Source organism: Mytilus galloprovincialis, chromosome 2, assembly GCF_965363235.1.
Source record: "Mytilus galloprovincialis chromosome 2, xbMytGall1.hap1.1, whole genome shotgun sequence".
In the NCBI taxonomy this organism is placed as follows: Eukaryota; Metazoa; Mollusca; class Bivalvia; order Mytilida; family Mytilidae; genus Mytilus; species Mytilus galloprovincialis.
This window is the reverse complement of record NC_134839.1, coordinates 25,197,964-25,210,793: the sequence shown is the minus strand read 5'-3', so window position 1 is coordinate 25,210,793 and position 12,830 is coordinate 25,197,964. Positions and strand designations below refer to the sequence as shown.

Sequence of the window (12,830 nt, the reverse complement as noted above, 5' to 3'; positions counted from 1 at the left end):
GTCAGGCATCAAATTTCCCCTTTTACCAAGTGTAAACAAAAGTGAGCATACACTATTTTATTGTCAATCATGACTAGTCTCATCCTATTTTTGAGCTATCATTAGTGTCAATTGTAGTATTATCATGAAAATCATAATTTAATAATGATCATGAAGGGTATCCCATTTCCTAGCCTGTCTGTGTCATCCTGATCCAATACAATACTTCGTTGATATACAGCATTATTAATTAACTGGTGATTCAGGATTTTTATCAATAATGTGTTAATTAGATTTGCTAAATTATTCAAAATTTACTTTTCATATGAGTGTAAAAACTAAATTAATTCTCATTTTAAAAATACATTACAAATATTACTGTGTTACCTGTTACCTAATCTGTAAGTTCCGCCTCTGTCAGGCGCACCACCATACGGTGTAACTTGGGAGTTGCTATATACAGGGGCTCAATCACACCTTAACTACATGATTTATAAAGGGTTTCATCATGAATTTTATGTTAACCAGGTATATACAAATAGTAACCATAAATGGGAAGTTAATATATACTTTAATGGGAAGTTAATATATATTTTAATGGGAAGTTAATATATATTTTAATGGGAATTTAAATTTACTTTAAATCATGGGAAATTTAATATATAAACTTTAAGGTAAATATGTACATGACTCCACTCCTGGCTTATTCATACTTCTACTTGCACAGTTCAAAACAGTTCTTCACATGGAATTGATCACAGTTTCAAGATTATTGTCAATTGAATAATGATGATAACTAGGTTATTTGAAGTAGCGAAGCTCTTCTTTGATGTAGTCTATAACAATAACCTCTAGATACACATTCAATATTAGAGATGTTGGATTCGTCTAGGAATTCAAAGGATGAACAGTCAATTATAACTTTTAGTTGTAAGTCTTCTGATGATAATATTTCATTATACACTTCCATATCAACACAGTCATATATCTTTACTAGTATAATATTTAGGAAATGTTCCTGTATGTCTCTCAATTTTTCACAATATAGAAGGAAATGTTTAATGTCCTCACTTCCTTTGCCACATAATTTACATGCTGAATTAGTTCCACCAGATCTGTCGAACTTAGCTCTGTCATGCTGTAAGGTATAAGTTCCACACATGATTTTTGCTTTTATGCTGGCCATAGTTGAAGTAAACGGCTCTGTTCCACAGCTATTCCAGACATTGTGGGTTTTTCCTTGAGTGATATTATTGACATTTAAAAACTTTAGAGATGACTTTGATTTTACATCAGATTTTAGAAGATCAATCCAATACGAAGAGATAGATTTTCTTACAATATTTTTCCACTCGATTTTCCCCGGAGGCACATTAATAAGATCATGTGGTGATGGTAAGCCATACTGTTCTGTTAAGTCAATAATTTTGACAAACCAACTATTTGAATCCCTTGGCATTACAGCCAGTTGTCTTATAGCAACATCACGCTCGACAGAACCATGGTTTCTGATGATATTACCGAAAAAATTCAGCATACGCTTATGCAATTCAGCCTCAACTGGAATTTGACCGAGAAGTAAGTAGACAGCACTAGTGGAAGTGCGCTCTGGCAAATGCTGAATCTGCTTTAAAAGCTTGGTGTAATATACGGAGAGTAATTTCATATCGGAGACAGAAAGTATTATGGAGTCTAATCCATACAAAAGTCTGGGTAGCACATAAATTTTCACCAGGTGCATAGAGACTTTAGGGTTAAGTCCATTCAAACCATGGAGCCCAGCTCCCATGAGGGCATACACTGTTTTCCTAGCTGTCTGAATTCTATTAGGTACACAATCTTTCACACCATATTTAGAATTGACATCATGATCTATACCAAGATGAGTCGCTTTAACAGAACTTTGAAGCGGTTGACCATTCAGTGTAAATAAATGTTCAGTTTTACTTCCATATTGTAGAGTACATGACTTCTGGCTACTAATTATGTAGCGATGTTTATTTGCATAATCAGACAAGACATTTAACATTGTTTGAATCTCATACGGGTTGTTGGAAATCAGAGTAAACCACACCGGCAAAATTTGTTCGGACTCGATGGTATCTAACATCGGGCACAATGACGGAACATCAATAGACAGAAGAAGATAGATTTCTCCTTATTTTCTAATTTTTTTCATAATATCAAAGTATATATATACATATACAATTATTTTCTATTGTGATATGCAATATTTTCTACAACTGTTCTATATTAACGGAGAAATAAGTAAAAATGCATGTCAAAATGACGAATTGAATGAACCTTGCCTCGAAATTGTTTAATTTCTCGTTAAATTGTTCACATTGTACGAAAAGAAAGGTACGTACGGGAAGATAGATACTGACACGGAGATTGCAAAACTAGTCATTGTGAGCATCTCAATACTTGTATCTCTGTGTATGGAACGAAAGAACTGGGTCATGACAAAATGGAACTGGCCGGTTTCATCAATGTTTACCACCTGGTTTCGTCATAGATTTCCCAATGCATAACCCGGTTTGGTCAAATAAAAAAATCATAATCACATTACATTATAATTGATTATTTAGGGAGCTACCATTTGATTTTTATGGGGGGGCTAGGATGAAATTTGAAAAAAATAGGCAGGACAGGAGTTTTGAGTAAAAAAAAAGGCAGGATGAGACACTTTGCAAAAAAAAAAGGCAGGATGACTATTTAGGTAAAAAAAGTCAGGATAAACTAATAAAAAAAAAGGCAGGACCGAATAGAGTGAAAAATAAAAAGGTAGGATAGAGATTACAACTAAAAAAAAATGCAGGACAAAATTTTTCATCCTAGCCCCCCCATAAAAATCAAATGGTAGCTCCCTTAACTTCAGCGTTGAAAAGGAGTTTTGTGGGTCGTTGGAAAACAACTTCTTTCACCGGACAACGGCTGATTATTTATATGAGTCTCAGATTCAAATAAATAATAAGCAAACACTTGAATTCCTACTCTTATAGAACACAAATATTTTAATTTTACTTTGCATTCCGAATTTTTTTAACAGGAGTTTGAGGTTCAAGCTCTCTAAATATGCGTTTTCTATATGAGTTATGGGAAAATATGTTGAACATGTTTAAACTTGAAATTAAAGTTTACGGTCTTAAAAATCGAAACACACAATTGATATGTGATTTTCTTGCACAAAAGGATGGGCACCTTTATAAGTAATCTAATCATTCTATGTATGTAATCTTTTCTATCATCGTTAAAAATGAATCTTCTTAAGGATAAACATTGATATTAAGACAAATGTATATGCATGCATAATCGACATAGAAAATGAATGTAGGATTACAACTACCATGCATTAAAATAAAATTTATCTATCACTAATTGTAACTACATGTATACTGCTATGTACAAATTAGTATAATAGTCTCAGGTCATCGACAAAATTCAATAATAATTATTTTGTTAACATTAATTAAAAAAAAAAAACAGGTCTGTACTGTCGCCATTGTGTTATGATGATCGTGCACTGACGTTGGTCAATATATTTTGACAATATATACGGACAGACGGATTCAGTTTATTTCAAAGTGGACGTTATTCGAACAGCTTTTACATACCGCCGAGTTGAACAATATTTTGATTATTTTTTGCTTTACAAAATCATTAAATACATGAATCAATATAGTTTTGGCAACCAAAGGTGGGGTCGGGGGCGTGCAACCTATACATCTTCCAGATTCGCCACTTATCTTTTAAAGTGTATACCGAATTAAAATATTGTAAGAAATGAGAAAAGAGGGACACCCTGGAAATTGGATTATGTGAGTTGGATTATGTTTATTATAAACATTCTCCTTGATATTTTTAAACAAGTGAGACATAGTGATTAGAATTCATAGCGTCTTGAACTATTTGTATAAAGCTGCATATGTCAAAAGTTAGAAGGTTTGACTGGAACATATACAAGTATGGTACACAGATCTAATGATTTCTTCCTTGTTTATAATAAACATAATCCAACTCACATAATCCGATTTCGCGGATGTCCCTGTTTTCTTATTTCTTACAATATTTTAATTCGGTATACACTTTATGAGATAAGTGACGAATTTCAAGTTCTTTTTATCGATTTCTATACATTTTTTTCAAATATATATAAAAGTTATATAGCAAAAATGATAGGGAGATAAAATATACAAATAAGTCGACTTGGCCGACATCCTAATGAAACTTATTGACCTTTAATTACGAGGTTTTTTTTCCATTTCTTTGCGTTTTTACACGCCCATCACAATTTTGACAGGATGTATTATTGTAGACATCCATCTGTCCGTCTGTCCGCCCACCTGTCCATTCGTCCGTCCTTTCATCCGTCTGTTCCTCGATCTATCAGTCATTCGGTCTGTCCGTCTTTCTATCTATCCGTCTATCCGTCTGTCCAGCATAAACATGTCGCACCGTAACTTGAGGACAGCTTATCTTATTTTCTTAAAATTTAACATAGTTATTTCTTATAATGGTCAAACGATCTGTAAACCTTTTAGTGAAAATCAAATTAAATCTTTTTGAGTTACAGGAAATGTAAGTGAAACAGGAATGTGGGTTTTTTTAACATGTCGAGCTATATCTCAAAAACAAAGTATTTTAACTGCATCAAACTTTACATACTTCTTAGTTATATAAATCTTTTAAACTTCTGTTTACTTTTTGGTGATGTTCAAAATTTTGGTTTAGAGTGATTGATTTTTTTTTGGTAAAACAAAAGGGAGGGTCACTTATTGCAATGTATCTCAAAACCTATTTATGATTATTGTTTAAATTTTACTCACTCCTTATTAATATTAATCTTAAGGCAGCAACCATTTGATTTTCTGGGGGGGGCTATGGTTTTTATACGACCGCAAAATTTGAAAAAATTTTCGTCGTATATTGCTATCACGTTGGCGTCGTCGTCGTCGTCGTCGGCGGCGGCGGCGGCGTCGTCGTCGTCGTCGTCGTCGTCGTCCGGCGTCCGAATACTTTTAGTTTTCGCACTCTAACTTTAGTAAAGGTGAATGAAAATCTATGAAATTTTAACACAAGGTTTATGACCACAAAAGGAAGGTTGGTATTGATTTTGGGAGTTTTGGTCCCAACATTTTAGGAATTAGGGGCCAAAAAGGGCCCAAATAAGCATTTTCTTGGTTTTCGCACTATAACTTAAGTTTAAGTGTATAGAAATCTATGAAATTTTGACACAAGGTTTATGACCACAAAAGAAAGGTTGGGATTGATTTTGGGAGTTTTGGTTCCAACAGTTTAGGAATAAAGGGCCAAAAAAGGGCCCAAATAAGCATTATTCTTGGTTTTCGCACAATAACTTTAGTACAAGTAAATAGAAATCAATGAAATTTTAACACAAGGTTTATGACCACAAAAGGAAGGTTGGGATTGATTTTTGGAGTTGAGGTCACAATAGTTTATGAATTAGGGGCCAAAAAGTGGCCCAAATAAGCATTATTTTTGGTTTTCGCACAATAACTTTAGTATAAGTGAATAGAAATCAATGAAATTTTAACACAAGGTTTATGACCACAAAAGCAAGGTTGGGTTTGATTTTGGGAGTTTTGGTCCTAACAGTTTAGGAATAAGGGGCCCAAAGGGTCCAAAATTGAACTTTGTGTGATTTCATCTAAAATTAAATAATTGGGGTTCTTTGATATGCCGAATCTAACTATGTATGTAGATTCTTAATTTTTGGTCCCGTTTTCAAATTGGTCTACATTAAGGTCCAAAGGCTCCAAAATTGAACTTAGTTTGATTTTAACAAAAATTGAATCCTTGGGGTTCTTTGATATGCTGAATTTAAAAATGTACTTAGATTTTTAATTATTGGCCTAGTTTTCAAGTTGGTCCAAATGGGGGTCCAAAATTAAACTTTGTTTGATTTCATCAAAAATTGAATAAATGGGTTCTTTGATATTCCAAATCTAACTGTGTATGTAGATTCTTAATTTTTGGTCCAGTTTTCAAATTGGTCTACATTAAGGTCCAAAGGGTCCAAAATTAAACTAAGTTTGATTTTAACAAAAATTAAATTCTTGGGCTTATTTGATATGCTTTATCTAAATATGTACTTTGATTTTTGATTATGGGCCAAGTTTTCAAGTTGATCCAAATCAGGATTCCATATCAAGTATTGTGCAATAGCAAGAAATTTTCAATTGCACAGTATTGCACAATAGCAAGAAATATCTAATTAATTTTCAATTGGAGTTATCTTTCTTTGTATAGAATAGTAGTTGATAATATATGTTGGAAATTTGCCAGACATGACTATGATGTCATTTTCTATTTTTATTTGCCAATAACTTTATGTAAATAACTTCATTGGAAATTTGCCAGTATAAAATGTTGCTGATGAAGCTTTTTTTCCTTATCTTATCTAAAATGTTTTTAGATAATGTATGTTGGACATTTGCCAGACATGACTATGATGTCATTTTCTATTTTTATTTGCCAATAACTTTATGTAAATAACTTCATTGGAAATTTGCCAATAAAAAATGTTGCTGATGAAGTTTTTTTTTATTGTTTTATACAATAAACAATGTATATTCACTTTTACTACCAACTAATCTTTACCATTCAGTGATAACAAGCACTTTATTTTACATTTTAATATTTTATGATGTATTTAAAAGAGTAGTTATTTTTGCAAACTCCATTAGAAATTTGAATTGATATCAGTTTTGGAAAAAGGGAAACAGGGATGTGAAAAAAAGGGGGCGGGGTTTAAATTTTTCTCATTTCAGATTTCATAAATAAAAAGAAAATTTCTTCAAACATTTTTTTGAGAGGATTAATATTCAACAGCATAGTGAATTGCTCAAAGGCAAAAAAAAACTTTTAAGTTCATTAGACCACATTCATTCTGTGTCAGAAACCTATGCTGTGTCAACTATTTAATTTTAGATTTAAAAAGTTTGAAGAAGAAATCTTTAATTGATTTGTAAAATCTTGACATTTGTTTTGTGTAAAAAAAAACCATGTAATGTCAAAAATTTGATCACAATCCAAATTCAGAGCTGTATCACGCTTGAATGTTTTGTCCATACTTGCCCCAACTGTTCAGGGTTCGACCTCTGCGGTCGTATAAAGCTGCGCCCTGCGGAGCACCTGGTTTTTTCTGGACAAATAATTTTTTTCGCCTGCGGCGAAAAACAATCTATTTTTTTCGCAACAAGTCGAAAACAATTTTTTTCTTTCAATTTTAGCATTACATATAGTGGCAGCTGAGGGTGAAACAAACAATTTTTTTTTCTCAGAATCAAAAACAAATTATTTTTTTCTCCAAAAACTGGAAACAAACTTTTTTTCCAAAAAAAACCATAGCCCCCCCCCCCCCCCAGAAAATCAAATGGTTGCTGCCTAAGATCTCTATACTTTTTGGTGATGATTCAAACTTTTATTTTAGAGTTATTGAGTTTTTTGTAAAAAAAAGAATAGAGGTTTTCACATGGTGCGCCCTATCTCAGAAACTATTTCTGATTATTGCATATAACTTCACTCACAAGACGACGGGCGTATCATGCGGTCATGGCGCAGCTGTTTATTGCTAACTTTTACAAAAATCTTCTGCTCTGAAACTACTGGGCCAAATTTAACCAAACTTGGCCACAATCATCATTGGGGTATCTAGTTTGAAAAATGTGTCCGGTGACCAGGCCAACCAACCAAGATGGCCACCATGGCTAAAAATAGAACATAGGGGTAAAATGCAGTTTTTCGCTTATAACTCAAAAAGCAAAGCATTTAGAGCAAATCTGACATGTGGTAAAATTGTTTATCAGGTCAAGATCTATCTGCCCTCAAAGTTTCAGATGAATCCGACAACCCTATCCGACAACCCTTTGTTGGGTTGCTGCCCCTGAATTGGTAATTTTAGGGAATTTTTGCTGTTTTTGGTTATTATCTTGAATATTATTATAGATAGAGATAAACTGTAAACAGCAATAATGTTCAGCAAAGTAAGATTTACAAATAAGTCAACATGACCAAAATGGTCAGTTGACCCCTTTAGGAGTTATGCCCTTTATAGTCAATTTTTGTCGAGCCTGCAACTTTTGTTGCAGAAAACTCGACATAGGGATAGTGATCCGGCGGCGGCGCCTACGGCGACGGTGTTAGCTAACTTCTTAAAAGGTTTATATTTTAGAAGGTGAAAGACCTGGATGCTTCTTTCTTTGTATATAGATGCCTCATGTTACGAAGTTTCCGTCAGTCACATGTCCAATGTCCTTGACCTCATTTTCATGGTTCAGTGACCACTTGAAAAAAAAGTTCAAAATTTTTGTAATGTTGAATTCTCTCTTATTATAAGTAATAGGATAACTATATTTGGTTTGTGCGTACCTTGCAAGGTCCTCATGCCTGTCAGACAGTTTTCACTTGACCTCGACCTCATTTCATGGATCAGTGAACAAGGTTAAGTTTTGGTGGTCAAGTCCATATCTCAGATACTATAAGTAATAGGGCTAGTATATTTGGTGTATGGAAGGACTGGAAGGTGTACATGTCCAACTGGCAGGTGTCATCTGACCTTGACCTCATTTTCATGGTTCAGTGGTTATAGTTAAGTTTTTGTGTTTTGGTCTGTTTTTCTCATACTTTATGCAATAGATCTACTATATTTGTTGTATGGAATGGTTGTAAGGTGTACATGTCTAGCAGGCAGATGTCATCTGACCTTGACCTCATTTTCATGGTTCAGTGGTCAAAGTTAAGTTTTAAAGTTTTGGTCTTTTTACCTAATATTATATGCCAAAGGTCAAATATATTTGGTGTATGGAAATATATTATGGTCTATATGTCAGTCCCGCAGGTTTTATTTGACCATGACCTCAATTGCACGGTTCATTGCACAGTGTTAAGTTTTTGTGTTTTGGTCTATTTTTCTTAAACTATAAGTAATAGGTCAACTATATTTGTTGTATAGAAGCTTTGTTAGCTGTACATGTCTGCCTGGCATGGTTCATCTGACCTTGACCTATTTTTCATGGTTTATTGGTCTTTGTTTAGCTATCTTGGTTAATGTTAAGTTTATGTGACATTTGTAATCAAGCTTTATACTTAGGACTATCAACATTCAATCAATGATTAGTAAAGAAGGCTAGACATTTCAGTGTGTGCACTCTTGTTAACCATTTTTCGTAAATCTTAGTAATCTTTTACAAAAATCTTCTCCTCTGAAACTACTGGGCCAAATTAATCCAAACTTGGCCACAATCATCTTTGGGGTATCTAGTATAAAAAAATGTGTCCGGTGACCCGGCCATCTAACCAAGATGGCCACCATGGCTAAAAATAGAACATAGGGGTAAAATTCAGTTTTTGGCTTATAACTCAAAAACCAAAGCATTTAGAGCAAATCTGACATGAGTAAAATTATTTATCAGGTCAAAATCTATCTGCCCTGAAATTTTCAGATGAATCGGACAACTCATTGTTGGGTTGCTGCCCCTAAATTGGTAATTTTAAGGAAATTTTACTGTTTTGGGTTATTATCTTGAATATTATTATAGATAGAGATAAACTTTAAACAGCAATAATGTACAGCAAAGTAAGATTTACACATAAGTCAACATAACTGAAATGGTCAATTGACCCCCTAAGGAGTTTTTGTCCTTTATAGTCAATTTTTAACAATTTTATAAAATTTGTAAATTTTTACTAACATTTTCCACTGAAACTACTGGGCCAAGTTCATTATAGATAGAGATAACTGTAAGCAGCAAGAATGTTCAGTAAAGTAAGACGTACAAACACATCACCATCACCAAAACACAATTTGTCATGAATCCATCTGCTTCCTTTGTTTAATATTCACATAGACCAAGGTGAGCAACACAGGCTCTTTAGAGCCTCTAGTTATTAATTTGTTTGTTTAAAAAAAAAAAAAAAAACGGGTGATATGTATAGACGAAAGCGGGTGATTGTGTAGTAAACAACATTGACGAAACCGGTTTATTTTAATTTGACATGACCCTTTTCTTTCGTTCCATACACAGAAATACAAGTATTGAGATGCTCATAATAACTAAATTTGCAATCTTCGTGTCAGTATCTATCTTCCCGTATTTTTTTTTTCTCCGTACAATGTGAAAAATTTAACGAGAAATTAAACAATTTCGAGGCAAGGTTCACTCAATTCGTCATTTTGACATGCATTTTTACTTATTTCTCCGTTAATATAGAATGGTTGTAGAAAATATTGCATATCACAATAGAAAATAATTGTATATGTATATATGTTCTTTGATATCATAAAAAAATAATAAAATAAGAGAAACCTATCTTTCTTCTGTCTATTGATGTTCCATCATTGTGCCGGATGTTAGACACCATCGAGTCCGAATGAATTTTGCCGGTGTGGTTTAGACAGAGTGAATATTTCCTGCTATATGTCAAAAAATGACATAATCCCACGGTGTATCGTTCTAACATCCAGTTGAAGAAATGATGAGGTTGTTTTTCCCCTGGCTCTACAGTTTAGCAGTGAGCCAGGATCCCAGGCTATCCCATTTCTATCATTTCGAGTAATATATTTGTATGACACCCTTGCATCCTCTGCACATTAATAAATTAGTTTTATCATCATGTAGGGTACCCCATTCCATCCTCTTATACAGTGATATGCTGGTATGACAAGCTTGCATCTTCTGTACATAAATAAATTAGTGTTATCGTCATGTAGGGTACCCCATCCCAACTTCCTATACAGTGATATGCTGGTATGACATGCTTGCATCTTCGGTACATAAATAAATTAGTTTTATCGTCATGTAAGGTACCCCATTCCATCTTCCTATACAGTGATATGCTGGTATGACACGCTAGCATCTTCTGTACATAGATAAATTAGTGTTATCATCATGTAGGGTACCCCATTCCATCCTCCTATACAGTGATATGCTGGTATGACACGCTAGCATCCTCTGTACATAGATAAATTAATGTTATCGTTATGTAGGGTACCCCATTCATCCTCCTATACAGTGATATGCTGGTATGACAAGCTTGCATCTTCTGTACATAAATAAATTAGTGTTATTGTCATGTACGGTACCCCATTCATCCTCCTATACAGTGATATGCTGGTATGACATGCTTGCATCTTCTGCACATTAATAAATTAGTGTTATTGTCATGTAGGGTACCCCATTCCATCTTCCTATACAGTGATATGCTGGTATGACATGCTAGCATCTTCTGTACATAGATAAATTAGTGTTATCATCATGTAGGGTACCCCATTCCATCCTCCTATACAGTGATATGCTGGTATGACATGCTTGCATCCTCTGTACATAGATAAATTAGTGTTATTGTCATGTACGGTACCCCATTCCATCTTCCTATACAGTGATATGCTGGTATGACAAGCTTGCATCCTCTGTACATAGATAAATTAGTGCTGTTGTCATGTAGGGTACCCCATTCCATCCTCCTATACAGTGATATGCTGGTATGACACACTAGCATCCTTTGTACATAAATTAATTAGTGTTATCGTCATGTAGGGTACCCCATTCCATCTTCCTATACAGTGATGCTGGTATGACATGCTAGCATCCTCTGTACATAAGTAAATTAGTGTTATCATCATGTAGGGTACCTGATTCCATCTTCCTTTACATTGATGCTGGTATGACAAGCTTGCATCTTCTGTACATAAATAAATTAGTGTTATCATCATGTAGGGTACCCCATTCATCCTCCTATACAGTGATATGGATAATGCTGGTATGACATGCTTGCATCCTCTGCACATTAATAAATTATAGTGTTATCGTTATGTAGGGTACCCCATTCCATTCTCCTATACAGTGATATGCTGGTATGACACGCTTGCATCTTCTGTACATAGATAAATTAGTGCTGTTGTCATGTAGGGTACCCCATTCCATCTTCCTATACAGTGATGCTGGTATGACATGCTAGCATCCTCTGTACATAAGTAAATTAGTGTTATCATCATGTAGGGTACCTGATTCCATCTTCCTTTACATTGATGCTGGTATGACAAGCTTGCATCTTCTGTACATAAATAAATTAGTGTTATCATCATGTAGGGTACCCCATTCATCCTCCTATACAGTGATATGGATAATGCTGGTATGACATGCTTGCATCCTCTGTACATAAATAAATTAGTGTTATCATCATGTAGGGTACCCCATTCATCCTCCTATACAGTGATATGCTGGTATGACACGCTTGCATCTTCTGCACATTAAAAAATTAGTGTTATTGTCATGTACGGTACCCCATTCATCCTCCTATACAGTGATATGCTGGTATGACACACTAGCATCCTCTGTACATAAATTAATTAGTGTTATCGTCATGTAGGGTACCCCATTCCATCTTCCTATACAGTGATGCTGGTATGACATGCTAGCATCCTCTGTACATAAGTAAATTAGTGTTATCATCATGTAGGGTACCTGATTCCATCTTCCTTTACATTGATGCTGGTATGACAAGCTTGCATCTTCTGTACATAAATAAATTAGTGTTATCATCATGTAGAGTACCCCATTCATCCTCCTATACAGTGATATGCTGGTATGACACCCTTGCATCCTCTGCACATTAAAAAATAAGTGTTATCGTCATGTAGGGTACCCCATTCCATCTTCCTATACAATGATATGCTGGTATGACACACTTGCATCTTCTGTACATAAATAAATTAGTGTTATCATCATGTAGGGTACCCCATTCCATCCTCCTATACAGTGATATGCTGGTATGACAAGCTTGCATCTTCTGTACATAGATAAATTAGTGCTATTGTCATGTAGGGT

The 12,830-nt window shown here is 34.3% G+C and overlaps 2 protein-coding genes across 2 annotated transcripts in view; both read left to right on the top strand.

Annotated features, from left to right (window-relative positions):
* LOC143063222 (uncharacterized) overlaps window positions 1-12,830 on the top strand; it is a 228,269-nt gene that overhangs the window by 177,356 nt on the left and 38,083 nt on the right. The window lies entirely within an intron of this gene.
* The window catches only part of LOC143063220 (amine oxidase [flavin-containing] A-like), a 63,343-nt gene that overhangs the window by 46,247 nt on the left and 4,266 nt on the right, over window positions 1-12,830 (top strand). The window lies entirely within an intron of this gene.